The sequence below is a fragment of the Callithrix jacchus genome, chromosome 21 (assembly GCF_049354715.1).
Source record: "Callithrix jacchus isolate 240 chromosome 21, calJac240_pri, whole genome shotgun sequence".
In the NCBI taxonomy this organism is placed as follows: Eukaryota; Metazoa; Chordata; class Mammalia; order Primates; family Cebidae; genus Callithrix; species Callithrix jacchus.
In genome coordinates, this window is record NC_133522.1 from 32,144,218 (window position 1) to 32,161,751 (window position 17,534).

Genomic DNA, 17,534 nt, shown 5'->3' on the forward strand with positions numbered 1-17,534 from the left:
AACTGTGGCACACGGTATTCAAGCCACTTATGCAAAGCTCACAAAAGCTCCTGGAAGGACAGAAGTCAGGAGCATGGTAGCCGGCCACTGTGCTGCAGCCTGGCACCCCGAGAGGTGAAAGGGCCACAGGAGCTCAGCTGCCATTTCCTCCTAATATACAATGATCACACAGGAATAAACACCAGGCTGGGTGTGGTGGCAGTAAGCGAGGCACCATCCCACTGGCTGAAAGACAGAGCAGAGAATCTCCTGTCTTACCTAGGACACTTGCAAGCATAAGAAATGCATAAATGGGCCGGACCCGGTGGCTCAAGCCTGTAATCCCGGCACTTTGGGAGGCCGAGGCGGGTGGATCATGAGGTCAAGAAATCGAGACCATCCTGGTCAACATGGTTAAACCCCGTCTCTACTAAAAATACAAAAATTAGCTGGGTATAGTGGTGTGTGCCTGTAATCCTAGCTACTCAGGAGGCTGAGGCAGGAGAATTGCCTGAACCCAGGAGGCGGAGGCTGAGGTGAGCCGAGATCGTGCCATTGCACCCTAGCCTGGATAACAAGAGCGAAACTCCGTCTCAAAAAAAAAAAATAATAATAATTCATAAATGGGCCAGCAGTTTGCTGCATTCTTGGACAGGTTTCACTGTTTTGCCTTGAAAAAAATCTACATTCCCGAAATGTTCCCCATGCTGCATGATCTATGCCGAAGGAACAAGGAAACGGTTCCCTTGGCCTTCCAGACGTATCCCTGCAGACAGACATCCAGGCTTCTCCGAACTTAACCACCCCCGGCTCCCCACGTTTCCCAATGTGACCAGACACCAAATATCCTGCCTTTTTCCTCTGTTGCTTCCATTTCCAGAGAATGCTCAGTGCCTGCTTACCCCCCAATTTAAAAATTGATTAAACAAGAATCAACTTTATGGAACATCACTGACTTATCTTTTTTTTTACTGGAAAAAAAAGAGCTTAGCATATAACCTTATATCATGTGTAATTACTGCTTTAAAAACGGACCCCAGGATATCAAGACCTGTGAGTCTTCTCTTATGTTACCAAAGATTCACCATGTTTTTCTCTAATTTTTACAAATTAGAGACCAACAGATAGCACTGTGCTATTAACAATAATATTTGATTGACCAGAATGCCATTTTCTAATCATACCTGTGTCAAGAGTTTGCTGTATTATATATTTCAGACACATCACTGGTTACTTTTATTGCTAGAGAAAGATCAGGATTTAAATTTGATTTGTAATATTTTATAGTCATCTTTCAAATTCTTTTATATTGACAAAAAATGTAACTAAAAGATTAAAATTCTGTTCAAATATACCCATTAAAATAATTTCATGGAATAGCATTAAAGCATGTGATTAATATCTTTTCATGGAGTCAGTTTTATTGCAAGAGATTTGAAATGATGAAATCCCAAGCAAATCAGCCCTTTTGAAGTCTAATCTGAGTTATAATATATCCCTATTCACTGTGGCACCATTTCTAAAATTCAATATTTGATGCCCGCGATGACCTTTCCCTTACAGATAAAAGGCCCTCATTAGATTTCCTCCAACGTTTTCATGTCTTACAGAGCCATAGGTAGTGGCAAATAATTTAGGCAATGTCTGATTCAATAAATTAAATGAGCATTTTACATAAATCTTTTGCTTGTGATTGTTAAGCACTTACTATGCTAAACAGAGGATATTCTGGAATGTTAATAATTATTGGTGCTTACTTGAGAGGGAATAAACTTTGCCAGTGAGACAGCTCTTGGCCCCCCCACCCCACCCCAAGAGCCATGGCGTTCTTGTGTCCTCGTGGTATTTACAATCACTTACCCTCTCTTTTATCTGGAAACGTTTTTGCTATTTCACAGACACAGTACTTAGCTTCTTCCCTGTGATGTCACTGAATAACTCTTCTCACTCTTCTTTTCTCCTGTCTTCATCCTTGTCATTTTCTTCTTGTATCTTTTTCCACCTGTTTCTACAATTTTCCTCTTTGGAAATCCCATCAACTCTTGAAACTCTAAAGACTTTTCAATGAATCTGAAATGTATTTCCCCAGCTTCAACTTCTCCTTCCTTTTTTTTTTTTTGAGACAGAGTTTCACTCTTGTTACCCAGGCTGGAGTGCAATGGCGCGATCTCGGCTCACCGCAACCTCCGCCTGCCTCCTGGGTTCAGGCAATTCTCCTGTCTCAGCCTCCCGAGTAGCTGGGATTACAGGCACGCACCACCATGCCCAGCTAATTTTTTGTATTTTTAGTAGAGACGGGGTTTCACCATGTTGACCAGGATGGTCTCGATCTCTTAACCTCGTGATCCACCCGTCTCGGCCTCCCAAAGTGCTGGGATTACAGGCTTGAGCCACCGCGCCCGGCCAACTTCTTCTTCCAACTGAAATTTGCATATTTCCAACAGTTTGGTGGAGATGCCCACTTAGGGCTCCCTCCTGGTCCTGATAGGTACACAAATGTACTCAAGGCCCCTGGCTTTCCCTCTCAGCTTTCCTGTTTTCTAATCATGGCAAAACCATTCTCCCTCCCAGTCACAGGCCTGAATCCTTCAGAACCAGCCAGGACTCCCTGCATTTCTTTGTGTCCTGTACTACTGACAAATCCTTTTGCGTTCTATTTTTGAATTCTCTCAGCCATTTCCTGTTTTTCTACATCCCCCTCACCGCGCCTGGGAATATGATTACTTTTCACCTGGATAATTACGATCGACTACTCACTGCTTGCTATGGTCTGAATGTCCCCCAAAAGTCACGGGTTGAAACTTAACCTCCGCTGTGGTAGTAGTAAGAGGTAGGGTCTTCTGGAAAGCAAGTCATCAGAGTTCCACTCCACCGAATGGATTCGTACCTTATAAAAGGGTTGGAGAAAACCAGCGCAGGCCCCTTTTTGTGCGTCTGCCATGTGAGAACACAGGCTTTGCTGCCTCTTGAGGATGCAGCCACAAGGTGCCATTTTAAAAGCAGAGAGGTCAGGCCCTCTGTTGAGGTTCCTGCGCCTTGATCCTGGACTTCTCAGCCTCCAGAACTGCAGTATTTTTATTGTTTATAAATTACCCAGTCTCTTGGATTGTTACAGCAGCACAAACTGACTGAGACTAATTTTTATTTTATTTTTTGGTTCCAGAGATCTTTTCCTGATGCAGAGGAATGGCTCCCTCTTCATTTCAGTGGGTCTTTATCTTCTACTGAATTCATTTCAACTCCTCTGCCAGATGCTGAAGGCCCTCTGTGGTCTGAGCCTACACCGTATTTCTTGCCATGAAAATCACAGCTCCTAGCTGTCTATACCACACCTCTCTCTCAGGCTAAATGGCTGGGGTATTCCCACAAAAGACCATGAGTGGCCAACATGACACTTTCGTTCTCTACTCCTGCTATCTCGGAAGCCCATCTCTGCTCATCTACATTATTGGATGTAGATAACTCTTTAGAGCCCAGCTCAAATGCCCTCTCCTGTATGACTCTCCTCTCCCAAGGCAGGCATTATTATACTGACAGAACAAGGGGACTGAGGTTGGGAGAAAGGAACCAATCTCTTCAAGACCCAATGGTCAGTAAGCACCAGTGCTGAAATCCTAGTCTTGGGCTGCATAACGCTGGCCTTCCCATGTTCAGCCCCTATCTATTTCAGCCTCTCATATTACACAAAAGTGGATGTTGAAATCAGGCAGTATAAGCATCACTGTTTCAGTGTCTTCAGCAGTCTCTGCCACTCTCGTGGATTTGTAAGCTGACTTAAACACTGTTAGTCCTATGGAATAGTTACTGCTTTTGGTCTCCAAATAGGCATTTCTCAGGCAGGGGCAGCTGGAGAGGGCCCTGTACCCATGTCAGCCCCTGGTAGTGAAAATGAAGAGTAGCAAATATCATGATGAGAAATCTTACACTTGTATTTCACAGAATAGCCAGGGCATCTGAGGTTGAGGTACACTGTGGTACCCGTTTTCTCTGTTACACTGTTGGTAGAAAAGTTCTCCAAATGGCCTCCCGCATGCTGAGCCTCTCATAAGTGGTTAATTTTCCTGGTTTATTATGTTCATTTTCAGAAAACATAAGTGAAAGAATGACAGATTCAAGAAAAGTTACATTTTTAGCAGGGTCAAACACACTTAGCTTTTTTTTGGGTTGTTTTTCAAAATAGGAAGAAATTCACATTCCTATCTTAATTTAACACAGAAAATTTAGAAATAACCACCCCTGGCTGTGTCATTTGGAACAATGATATCAGTGTAGATTTGTTTATTTATTTATTTTGAGACAGCATCTCACTCTGTTGTGCAGGCTTCAGTTCAGTGGTGCGATCTTGGCTCACTGTAACCTCCGCCTCTCAGGTTCAAGCGATTCTCCTGCCTCAACCTCCCCAGTAGCTGGGATTACAGGCATGCACCACCACGTCCAGCTAGTTTTTGTATTTTTAGTAGAGACAGGGTTTCTCCACGTTGGCCAGGCTGGTCTGGAACTCCTGACCTCAGGCGATCTGCCCACCTTGGCCTCCCAAAGTGCTGGGATTACAGGCATGAGGCACCGTATCCAGCTGTCAGTGTGGTTTTAAGAGAAAAAAAGAGGGAGACATGATGGATGATTATTATCAGAAGTAGAATTCAGTTTTGCCATAAAATGTCCAGGGCTCAGGATTTTACCAATGGCTAACACAATGGCACTGGGCAATTGAGCCTATGACAAAATACCCAGAGCCAAATATGACTATTTCATTGTTCATTCTGAGTGGGGCTTTATCTGACTTACATGGTGAGAGTAATCACACTAAAACCACACTTCTACTACATTAGGGGCCCTGGCCCTAATTCGGATTATTCGAATGGGAATTATTCTTTTATCCGAATTAATTTAGTACTTTATTACAATGCTCTGATGGCCTGTATTGGGGATTTTCAGACCTTTTAAGCATCTACATTTGCCAACCGCTGTATTAAACTAAGAGACTTTGCTTATTTTCTCCCCTCTACAAGCTATTTGTGATGACTCAAAATTGTAGCAGTTACCTTTGAAGTGAAATATCTTCTACAATATCCAGGCATTTGAGCCTTGCAGTTAAAAGTGCAAACGTTTAATTGAGTTTAGTGATGATAATATTTAGCACATGGCTTAAGCAGTAACAGAGGTATTTAATTTCAAATATCAAACACACAATGAACCCCATCACCTTGCTCTTTTAAAAATGCTTCGAGGGGGCCAGGCGTGATGGCTCCAGTCTGTAATCCCAGCACTTTGGGAGGCAGAGGTAGGTGGATCACGAGGTCAGGAGTTCCAGACCAGCCTGGCCAACATGGTGAAACCCCATGTCTACTAAAAATAAAAAAATTAGCTGGGCATGGTAGCGGATGCTGGTAATCCCAAGGTACTTGGGAGTCTGAGGCAAGAGAATTGCTTGAACCCAGGAGGCAGAGGTTGCAGAGAGCTGAGATCACGCCACTGCATTCTAGCTTGGGCGACAGAGCAAGACTCTGTCTCCAAAAAAATAAATGCTTTGAGGATGTATAGGAGGCATACTTAAACAGGGGAAGAAGCCCTACCACTTAGCTATCATTGTAAATACTTAATACTTTAAAGAAAACAACATCAAAAGAGATAATGGAAACTTCATCTTCGAATAGATACATTGTTTTTTTTTTTAGACATCCACGATCATTCATTTTGAGAAAAATAGCTTCACAAATAAAAGAGCCACTGAATACGAAGCAGATGAATTCATCTAATATTCTTTTCATTACTAATAGCCAAATGTCTTCTACAAGCTTAATGGTCACACTTTAGGTTTCAAGAAAATAAAATTTATGGGCATTAACCAATCAGTTATCTTTTTCAAGTGTCAGGTATAATAATTGAACAGCCTTTTCGAACATTCATTGAACACAGGTGAGTTGGAGAAGAACACTTTCTTCACATAAAGTGCTACCTCAGCCTTTTCCCTGTAAAATTCAGCTGTTAAAGCTCTGATTTGAATCCATCCATCTGACAAAGTTCTAATACCCAGAATCTACAAAGAACTTAAATTATTTACAAGAAAACAAACAACCCCATCAAAAAGTGGGCAAAGGATATGAATAGACACTTCTCAAAACATTTATGTGGCCAAGAAACATATGAAAAAAAGCTCATCATCACTGGTCATTAGATAAATGGAAATCAAAACCGCAATGAGATATCAGCTCACACCAGTTAGAATGGCGATCATTAAAAAGTCTGAAAATAACAGATGCTGGCGAGGATGTGGAGAAATAGGAATGCTTTTACACTGTTGGTGGGAGTGTAAGTTAGTTCAACCATTGTGGAAGACAGTGTGGTGACTCTGCAAGGATATAGAACTAGAAATACCATCTGACCCAGCAATCCCATTACTGGGTATATACACAAAGGATTATAAATCATTCTATTATAAAGACACATGCACACATATGTGTATTACAGCACTATTTCCAATAGCAAAGACTTGGATTCAACCCAAATGCCCATCAATAATAGACTGGATAAAGAAAATGTGGCACATATATAACATGGAATACTATATAGCCATAAAAAAGAGTAAGTTCATGTCCCTTGCAGGACATGGATAAAGCTGGAAACCATCATCCTCAGCAAACTAAACCAGGAACAGAAAACCAAACAGTGCATGTTTTCACTCTTAAGAGGGAGGTGAACAATGAGAACACATGGATACAGGGAGGAGAACTTCACACACACTGAGGCCTTTAGGGTGTGGGGGGAAAGGGGAGGGAGAACATCAGGACAAATATCTAATGCATGCGGAGCTTGAAACCTAGATGATGGGTTGACAGGTGCAGCAAACCACCATGGCACACACACGTATACCTGTGTAACAGGTATACGTGTGCATGTTTTAATATGTATCCCAGAACTTAAAAGTAAAAAAAGAAGAAAAAAAAAGCTCTGATTTGTACACCAGTGGGAATATGAAGTCCCTGGGCTTTTGGTTTTTCTTTCATCTAGGATTGAACCGCCACTGCTATTACTATTTTTCTTATTTTCTGATTATTTTGGTTCCCATGGAAAAATATTTATCTGCAGCCTCTCCACAAATGGAAATTTTTTACTCTCATCTAACAGAAGGTTCGCATATGAACAATTCTCATCTTTTAAATAAAAATTTACTTTTGTACCTGCCTGAAAGGACTGAAGTTCACACCCGTACATGCTCCTCCATGACCCTTCTTCTCTCTCCCCGGACACAGCTGCACTGGAAGTATCTGTAAATGGGATGGACTAATTTTTCCCTGTAAAGAAGCTGCACTATAAATCAGCAGTCACCCATTCTAGGCATTTTGCCCACACCAGTACTATGAGATCAGATTTAATTTTCCAATCAGCAGTTCTGTACTTGTCTGATTCTTGGCTCAATATACAACTGTTATGTTTATTATACTTAATCTCTCCATGGCCTCTGAAACTCCTCAGGGCTCATACTCCTCATCTGCAAAATCATGGGAGGCTGGTTCCACGGTTTTTGCAGTTCCTTCACGTTGAGCCCTTTCGTCTATACACTTGCTACATGGGTGTTCTCTGGGAGCTTGTTAGATGTGCAGAATCTCAGGTCCCACCCAGATCCAGGGAATCAGATTCTGCATGTTAACGTGATCCCCAGGTGACTCTCATGCATGTTTCCATCTGAGAAGACCTACTGCCTACCCACCAGCACAGTGACCACAGCCTCAAGCTGTACAAAGACACCACCACAAAACAGCCTTGGTTACCCCTTCATCAAAGAAAAAAAAGCATAATGGCTGGGTGTGGTGGATTACTTGAGGCCAGGAGTTCAGGACCAGCATGGACAACATAGTGAAACCCTGTCTCAACTAAAAAAAATACAAAAATTAGCCAGGCATGGTGGCGCATGCCTGTAATCCCAGTTACTCGGGAGGCTGAGGCAGAGGAATTGCTTGAATCTGGGAGGTGGAGGTTGTAGTGAGCTGAGATCGCGCAACTGCACACCATCCTGGGCAACAGAGCGAAGCTCCATCTCAAAAAGAAAACACAACAAGGCATGAGATGAGTGTGGGTCAAGAAACAATATTGCCAGGGGAAACTTCACTCTACAACACCTTAAAAGTCAAGTTCTTCGAGCCCAGAGTCATGCCTTGAAGTTACTTATCATCAGGGTCACGTTCCTGAACCAGAAAGTCACAGGAAAGAAAAGACTGCACACGGACTTCCTCCTTCACTGGACCATTCGCTACGGGAAATTTTCAGGAAACAGGCCAGTAAGTGTAGAGGACATCACAGGACACACTTCACTGCTGGGTTTCCCAGGAAAGAGCAGCTCTCCCCTACTGAAGACACTTTTAGCAGACTGGTCTTCACTAGGGAGTAAATATACTAAAAAAGCATGGACTTACTTGTAGGTCAGTGGAACAGCTGATTTGGGGAAGAACTTATGTGATCGTTAAGTGTGGTAGGGATGTACTGATTAGCATAGGTACTACAGCCATCTGCGATGCCAGAGCCATACTGTGATGGGACTATGCCAGCTACGCCACCTTAATAACTGCGAGAACTGCACTCATGGTTTTTCCTACCTATCTGCTCATTCGATAACCACAATCACCTCCCTTAGTGGGATTACTACTCCTATTCATAGTTGAACAAACTGACATCCATCCTGAGAAGTACACTTAAAACTAGCAGGTGGCAGAACTGAAATCTGAACCCAAGTATCCCAATTCCTGATGCAACTTTCTCACTGTTCCATGAAAAGTTCCATTTTATAGAGGACATGGCTATATAACTTGGATTAGAAACTAATATTAAAGAAGCATAAACCCATCTATTATCACAAGCACCCTCTTTTTCATACATTTCATATTTTTGATAGATTTGGAAAGGAATAAATTCAACGGTATCTTTTTTTTTCTTTCATGTAAAGAGGCCAAGTTAAAAGAGATGAAGCCAAGGCCAAGGCCATAGAGATTCTTCACGGTGGAGCAGGGCTGAAAAGCTCCCTCTTCTAGCCAAGTGCGGCCTTGCCTGTCACTCTACTTGGACAGCCCATTCCCAACGGCACCATCCCCCCAGAACACTCTCCCAATCCTCTAGGTTTCCCTTCCTCAGAATGAATATGATGGTTACCTGAATGGCCAGAAGGTTTTACTGACCCTGAGTTAAATTTGAAATAATTGGGACTCCTTTTGATTTTGAGTTATTTAAAGGTCTGAACAGTACATTTATTCTGCTAATGCAATCAATCCAAATATCCATCAGCATTCACAGTGTGGTGTAGTCACCTGGGCAGTGCAATGGTCAAGAGTGAGACACAGACCTGTATGATGCGGCCACATTTTCCAACTTGGGGAACTCTTACACACATACTATCACAAAGTAAACGCTGCATCACAAATTCAGTTTTTATCTTGACCTCCAGAAAATTAGGCTTTTTAAATTTTTATTTTTTTGAGATGGAGTCTGTTCTGTCACCAAGGCTGGAGTGCAATGGTACAATCTCCACTCACTGCAACCTCCGCCTCCCAGGTTCAAGTGATTCTCCTGCCTCAGCCTCCTGAGTAATTGGGATTACAGGCACCTGCCATCAGGCCTGGCTAATTTTTGTACTTTTGTAGGGATATGTTGGCCAGGCTGGTCTTGAACTCCTGACCTCAGGTAATTCTCCCACCTTGGCCTCCCAACATGCTGGGATTACAGGTGTGAGCCACGGCTTATTTTTAACTACACTATCAATCTTGAAAATCTCCCAGACTACATGTCAAAATCTGGGTTTATTTTTGTTTAAAGTAACAGTTTCCTGGCCACAGATTTTTAAATGAAGCATGCTTTGTCCCCTTATGGTAACAAACTGTCCCTGGAAGGGACACAAACAAAGCTTCACATCACTCGTGAAAATGTTCCTTATTGCTAGGGACATTTTCCTGAAATGTCACTTGTCTGGCTCGGACTGAGGGTAGAGATGAAGGCCCTTTTCATGTCAGACACATTTCCTTCTGGCTTGCAAACATCACAGATCAAACAACTTAAATCTACCAGTGGCATCAGACGGCAATCAAGATAGAGACCAGCCAGGCTCCCTGGCATCTAAAAGCAGATTGTGGGGCTCTCTTTTCCCATTTACTTGTAGAACTTGTGCCAATGTGCTGATCTGATTTCCAACTACATAGGGAGTCTTGGTCCTGCCTGGGTTGTCAGGAACTTCAAAGTACAGGCTAAAGGCTGGGCGCAGTGACTCAAGCCTGTAATCTCAGCACTTTGGGAGGCCGAGGCGGGTGGATCACAAGGTCAAGAGATCGAGACCATCCTGGTCAACATGGTGAAACCCCGTCTCTACTAAAAATACAAAAAAATTAGCTGGGCATGGTGGCGCGTGCCTGTAATCCCAGCTACTCAGGAGGCTGAGGCAGGAGAATTGCCTGAACCCAGGAGGCGGGCGGAGGTTGCAGTGAGCCGAGATTGCGCCATTGCACTCCAGCCTGGGTAACGAGAGTGAAACTCTGTCTCAAAAAAAAAAAAACAGGCTAAAAAACAAGTTTATGTACCAAAGAAATAATCTCTAAAAGATGTTCTATCAAGATTATAACACACACACACACACACACGCACACACACACACACACCCCCTCCTTGTGTTGAGGAAACACACAGTGAAGTATTTAGGTGTAAAGGGCCATTATGTCTGTAACTTCCTTTAAAAATTTTTAAATATATTTTTAGAACTTTTCTGTAAGTCTCCAACTATACCAAAACAAAGAGTTTAGTATTGTAGGCATTGTCAGCTTTAATTTATACATATTTGGATGTTTTCCTCTGGTTCAATTTATAGTGAAATTACATCACATGCCCATTAATGTGATATAAGCTACATGTCTTCTACAAACAAAAATAAAAATGAATGTGATTTTGCTGCCTCATGTCTTTTAAACGTAAGTCAATTATTTCACATGGTTTTTAACCCAAGAAACAGCTCTCTTCACATACTACAGGAAAAACTGGCTGCCTTGGGCTGGTTGAGACGTGCACTTTGATGGCTGACCTGAAGAAATTTCAAGGTGACTGTTACGTGAAATTCTCTCTACAAATCTGACTTTAAGAGCCTAACCTCTGCAGCATACGTTATGACTTCACTGTCAGGCTTCTTTTATTTAAAAACGATCAGTTTTTACTAAATATAAGAGTAACATAAACCCTGTGCCAAAAATACAGAAAAAAGGAATAGTACTAGTTCATTTGCAATTCTACCAGCAGAAATAAGAGTAGTGTTTTTTAAAACGGTTTTATTCTTTACAGCATTATCTCAGGTCTTCCTCATCATTACTTTACTATATAATTTTTATGATTATGCTTAAGGAGAATAAATTTTTTCAGGTACTGAGGTACCTGGGCAGTCCTTGGAAGGAGGATAATTCGGCTTGAGGACACCAAGGAATCATGAGAAAGAATTACGCAGTTCCATTCCTTTTTCTGGGTACAGCTTGTTTGTTTGTTTCTCCTTCTCCCTCTAAGTAGTTCTTAGATATAGAATAAATTGGAAAAAATGAAACATGAAGTTTTCTACTTCTGGAACAGTATCACATTTATTTTTTAAAACTGCAAATGTTCTCCGTGAGGACAAGAAAGTACAGTGAGCAAAAAAATTCCTCAAATATTAGTTTTCAGGCTCTTGCATGCATTTTTATAAAGGCAGAAGGCGTTCTGGTGCCTTTATACAATCTAGGGGCATAATCTCCTGGAACCTTCAGTGCAGGTTTTGGGGTTTTCCGGCAATCAATCCACAGTGTCCCATTTTCTCTACTGGAACTCCGAACCAATTAAGAGAGAGCACGAAGAGATGTAAACCTCACCTTTGCTTCTGATAGAAGCCAAGCCCTTACTAGCCCACATGATGCTTTCTCTGGAGAGCGAGTCACATACAGGATATATGGCTTGTCCAACTGCACGCTGGACTGAATTTCAGCTCCAATCTGAACCTTCCAACAAGACAAGGGAGGGAGGAGAATGGGCCTTAGAAAGACATGCCCACAGCACTGCTATGATGCTGTGGGTACAATTCTAAGAGTAGCACTCATTTTGTAGTTCAGTGAGTGGTGTCCCTAAAGCTGTGTCCTATCTGACCAGCCCCCTCTCTCAAGCTCATGAGAGAAGTCTATCTGACCTGGGTAAGAGAGACCCTGGGGTGGACCACAGCAAACAAACGAAATGGGAAACAGTGCCCCTCGTGGCGGCCAGCAAAAACTCTGCCATACCGTGAAGAAAGTACATTCTAATTGATTTATGTTGATACGTGCTGAATTGATGGAATTTTATACTTCAAAGGATGCAAAGAACTGGTTAGCAAGTCTGATGAGCTCACGGTAGAAAGGATGATTTTCAACATCCGTATGTAGTTAATTTCATTCAAAGAGCTTAAAAAGGCTTATGCAGATAATTATAAGGGGAACTGGCAAGTGTGTAAGATTAGCACAAATTATATATATATATAAAATCACAACACAGGATCAGCTCCTTTTCCTACAGACAGCACATCAGCCTTGTAAAGCTCATTTGAAATGTTTATTTATGCAGATTTTAAAAAGCACACAAACCCTTTATGCACTTCTGCACAGTGGCCTACTCATGCTTTCTTTAACACAAAACGTGCTTTGTGGTGAACAAGTCTAGATATAGGAATGGCTCTTTCTCTTCTGCTTTAGCCTTTTCACGTCCTCCTTTAACAATGTACGGGGAAACCAAGCCTGACAACGGAAAGCACTTCACATTGGGAGCCTGGAAATGAACGGAAAGTATCTGTCTTCAGGAAAGCATTCATGATGCAAGCAGTCAGAGAAGCTGGAAAGAGTCACTTTAAAAGAAATAATCTGCAACCAAGAAAATCAAACCACTTTATCAGAAACCCGTGAGCGCCCCCCCTCCCCTCCCTCCCTGCCTTCCTTCCTGTTTCCAGGCAAGTGCTAGAAATAACTTTTTCTTTTTAAACAATTTTAACAATTGTTTTTTAACAATTTCTTTTTGCTCAAAGGGCTCATGGTTCAGAGGAAAAGACAGGCATATAAATAATTAGCACAGAAGTGTTATGGTAGGGATACCGACTGACCAAGAAACAAGCCTGGGCTTTAGGGGTGTGACTAGGGATACTACAGTGGAGCCCAAGGGAAAGAGATCACTGTCCTAGCAGATACAAGTGCATGGACCAAGGCACAGAGGACCCGCTGTCCAGGAACTGTGACTCTTCTGGCTGCTGGGGTAAGTGAAAGGGAAGTGAAAAGAGAAGCAGCTTAGCCAAGGGGCTTTCAGTGTGTAAGACACAGAGGGCAGAGGAACATAATGACCTGTACCATGAGTATACAATTAGCAAAATCCCAGCCCACCAAAATTCTATGGGTCAAGTGACCTGCCCTTCATTAACAGGTAAACTGTAAAAAAGGATGGAGGAGAAGCCTAAAAATTATAAAAGGCTAACCAGACAAGTCAGCAGTAAAAAATGGCCAAGAGCATATCCAGTAAGGATGTACACGAAGAGTGGCCCAGAGAGGAACAGTGGGCATTTTGGTGGTGGGATTTGGGGGAGGATGTAACTGGGATAGGGCTGAGATGCTATTTGGGTGAAGGCAAACTTCTAATTTTTGACCTGAGTTTCAGTTATGAAAAGACCAAATATAGGGGTGAAAGGTTCTATTTACACACGTTGAGTTGCAATCTTTCAGGATACTGGGTGGAACCACTGGAAACGTGGACCCAGAGAGCTCACTTCTATGCTGAAGCAGCCCACAGGGAAGCCTAAGAATAAAAATGGAAGTGTTTCCAACACTAGCAGGACTTTGCAGGTGTCTTGAAAAAAAAATTCCACATTAGATCCCCCAAAAGGGACTTATCTGGTATCAAATTCTGCTAGACAATGAACAGCTCCACCCATGATAAAGGAATGCGTCCCTGTGGAAAATTCTTTGTACTGTTTAACTGCAGTGCTTAACACAATAAGAACAGGCTGATGTTACTGTTAAGAACTAGAGAGCAAAGCATTTTTTATCCAAATAAAGTGCAATGGGTCTTAAGTCAAATCACTTTAGTGTAAGAATCTATGAGATCATAATAAAAAGCAACTTCATTTTTTCTTGCAGAGAACAAAGAATAGTGTGGGAGATGAAAAGTGAAGTCGACTCAACTTTTTCACTAATTTGAGTTTGATATGTCCTCCATGCAGACAACGGTGAAGTGAAATGAAGGGGGTGTCATCAAGGCCAGTTCTCCTTTATTCACCTACAGAACCAGAAATCTTGGGGCTGGAAAGTATGACCCATTTGTCAGGACGGAATATTTCCCTCCTGGGGCAACTGCTTTCCATGGATGTACAGCTTCAGGTCTCATAAGGGAGGGCTCTCACTCCAATCTCTCCAAACTTCTAATCCCCACACTTTCCCGTCTCAGCACAAGACCCCATCCAGGCTTCTGAGGCTTGAATGAAAATTTACACAAAATGCTTGAAATTTATTTTAAGAAAGTTACTTTAAAAATGTTACTTTCATCTCAGCACAGTTAGCCTTTCCTTGCCTGCTCTGAAAATGTTTCAACTTGAAACTAAAAAAGAAAAAAAAAAACACCACATTTCATCTCAAATTATGATATACTAAATATTTATTGCCTTGGCCTCAGACATTTATAACCTTTCCTTCTTATACAATCAGATTTAAAAATGTAACTATCTTTTCTAAACACAGAATATTAAAGCGCGTTCAACTGTCACTCGGGCTGGAGTGCAGTGGTGTGATCACAGCTCACTTGAACGTGGCCTCCAGAGCAGGTGGGACCATAGGCATGCACCGTCACATCTGGCTCATTTTTAAATATTTGTTTGGTAGAGCCGGGGTCTCAGTATGATGACCCAGCTCGTCTTGAATTCCTGGGGTCAAGTGATTTTCCCACCTCAGCCATCCCAAGTGCTGGGACCATAGGTGTCAGCCACCATGCCCAGCCTGTGTTTTCTTTATGCTGGAAACATTCAGACTAGGCTCTCCTAGCTATCCATTAAATACTAGGTCTGATCCATTAAATACTAGGTCTTACTACTTCTATCAAACTGTATATATGTATCCATTAGTGAACTTCCCTTTGTAAGTCCGAGATAAGCAATCCTTATTTGGATTACACTGTAAGCTTCAACGACAAATTAAAAAATGATTCACATTATAGAACATTTATACATGCCTTTTCATCTTCCAAGTATGGTAAACATTAATTAACCCTGGCTAATTAAAACAGCCACAGTTTACAAATTTACTCATTAATCAGCCTCCAGCAAACGCAAAGCTTTAAACTCTTTCACAATTTGGTACCAATTAAACGTTAATTTTTTTTTTTTCAAACGAAGAGGTCATAAATTTAAGACACATAGTTCTTAGATTTAATTTTGATAGTGGTTGAAAAAATTCGACAATATTTCACATTCTTAAAAGTCAAGGAAAAAAAAAAAACTCTGCCTGTTATGGGTTGAATTTTCCTCCCAAAATATATGTTGATGTCCTAATGCCTACACCTGAGAATATGGCATTACTTGGAAACAGGGTCTTTGCAGATATAATTAAGTTGAGGGCATACTGGAGAGACTGGGCCCTTAATTCTATCAGAGAAGACACAGAAACAGAGACATAGGGAGAAACGTGAAGACAGAGGTGGAGATGGGAAGGGTGCACGTACCAACCAAAGGAACGTCAAGGGCTGACAGCAGCACTAGAAGCAAGCGAAAGGATGAAACAGATTCTTCCCGAGAGCTGTAAAAGGGCGTGTGGCCCTGCCAACACCTTACTTTAGGACTAACCTCTAGGATAACGAGATAATGAGTATATTTCTGTTGGTTTAGGCCATGCGGTTTGTGGAAACTGGTTCCAGTAGTCCTAGGAAATCTAATACACTGCTCATGTAAGTGAATATTAGCTGTTTGCTGATAAGACAAGAATTTCTGGTTATAATAATACACTGGACTCACCCCTGTAATCCCAGCACTTTGGGAGGTCGAGGCAGGTGGATCACCTTAGATCGGGAGTTTGAGACCAGCCCGACCAACATGGAGAAACCCCATCTCTACTAAAAATACAAAATTAGCTGGGTGTGATGGCACATGCCTCTAATCCTAGTTACTTGGGAGGCTGAGGCAGGAGAATAGCTTGAGCCCAGGAGGCATACGTTGTGGTGAGCCAAGATCATGCCATTGCACTCCAGCCTGGGCAACAAAAGTGAAACTCTGTCTCAAAAATAAAAATAAATAAATACACTGGAATAGAATGTGGTTTTCTTAGCGAGTCCTTTACTCAAGGCTGAGATTAAACAGATTAAGGAGATGACTCACGAGCTCCATGACAATAATCTAATAGTCTAATCCAGCCCTGTTAAGTGCGGAGATGATTTCCCTCTGAACACCCGGAAGTGTTACAGCTCTGTTCCTCTTCTAGTGCCCTTCCACGGGGATCAAATCCCTTCTTGACCACCAATGGCTGCATGTCTTATCCTGAGAAGACCAGGGGGATTTTGTGCCAGGTCAACCCTTACACTCAGCAAGGAGGTGGAAGGGCCTCAGTGTCAAACACTTTGTAAACACAGAGGTTAGGTCATTTCCTCTCCAATAAGTCAGAAGCTGAGCTGTCTCTGGCAGCAAACTGTGCATCAAATGCCAGGCAGGTTTCGGATTTTACTAACTCCAGGGTGATGAAAACATCACCACCTCTAATGCCAGAACGAAGTCAGCTGTCATACCTATGTGTCACAACTAAATTTACCGAAGTCAGTCAGGGCAACTGAAGTAATCTATGAACCTTAGCATGTCAATTTCAATTCAGGGTTCACATTCAACAAATTGGGTGTTAACAAAAAAAAATTCTCCAGTAGCCTAAAAGTTTTTCTTTTATTCTTGTATGAAATCTGGAAGACTGGAATAGAATGTTCTATGGAATGAGTATTTAGTAGCAACATTAGGTTAACTGTGACCTTTTGGCTCAAGGCATGAGAAAATACAGCTAAGGATGCATAATCATGGATTTGTCACACTATACTCTGTTATACAATCCAGCAGTATCCTCCTGCTTTAACAGTGTGGATATACTAGTCAAAGACTAATTTAAGGTCAGGCGCGGTGGTTCATGCCTGTAATCCCAGCACTTTGGGAGGCCAAGGCAGGCGGATCACAAGGTCAGGAGTTCAAGACCAGCCTGGGAGATATGGTGAAACACTGTCTCTACTAAAAATACAAAAATTAGCCAGGTGTGGTGGTGTGTGCCTGAAGTTCTAGCTACTCTGGATGCTGAGGCAGGAGATTCGCTTGAACCCAGGAGGGGGAGGTTGCAGTGAGTCGAGATCGTGCCACTGCACTCCAGCCTGGGTGACAGAGTGAGACTCCACCTCAAAAAAAAAAAAAATCTGTCAAATCCCTCCACACAAGTGTATGCTGTTTACGTACCTTACATACCAAAGAGATCTTGGATTTGAAGTTCATCAAGGCCAAGTGTAGGCTGCCAGACCACAATCTGGTTTTAATGCCTTAGGGTGCAGAAGCT

General features: G+C 42.1%; 1 protein-coding gene across 18 annotated transcripts in view; it reads right to left on the bottom strand.

The window, feature by feature from the left end:
* Positions 1 to 17,534, bottom strand: part of APP (amyloid beta precursor protein) — a 280,730-nt gene that overhangs the window by 32,994 nt on the left and 230,202 nt on the right. The gene's annotated exons all lie outside the window — the stretch shown is intronic.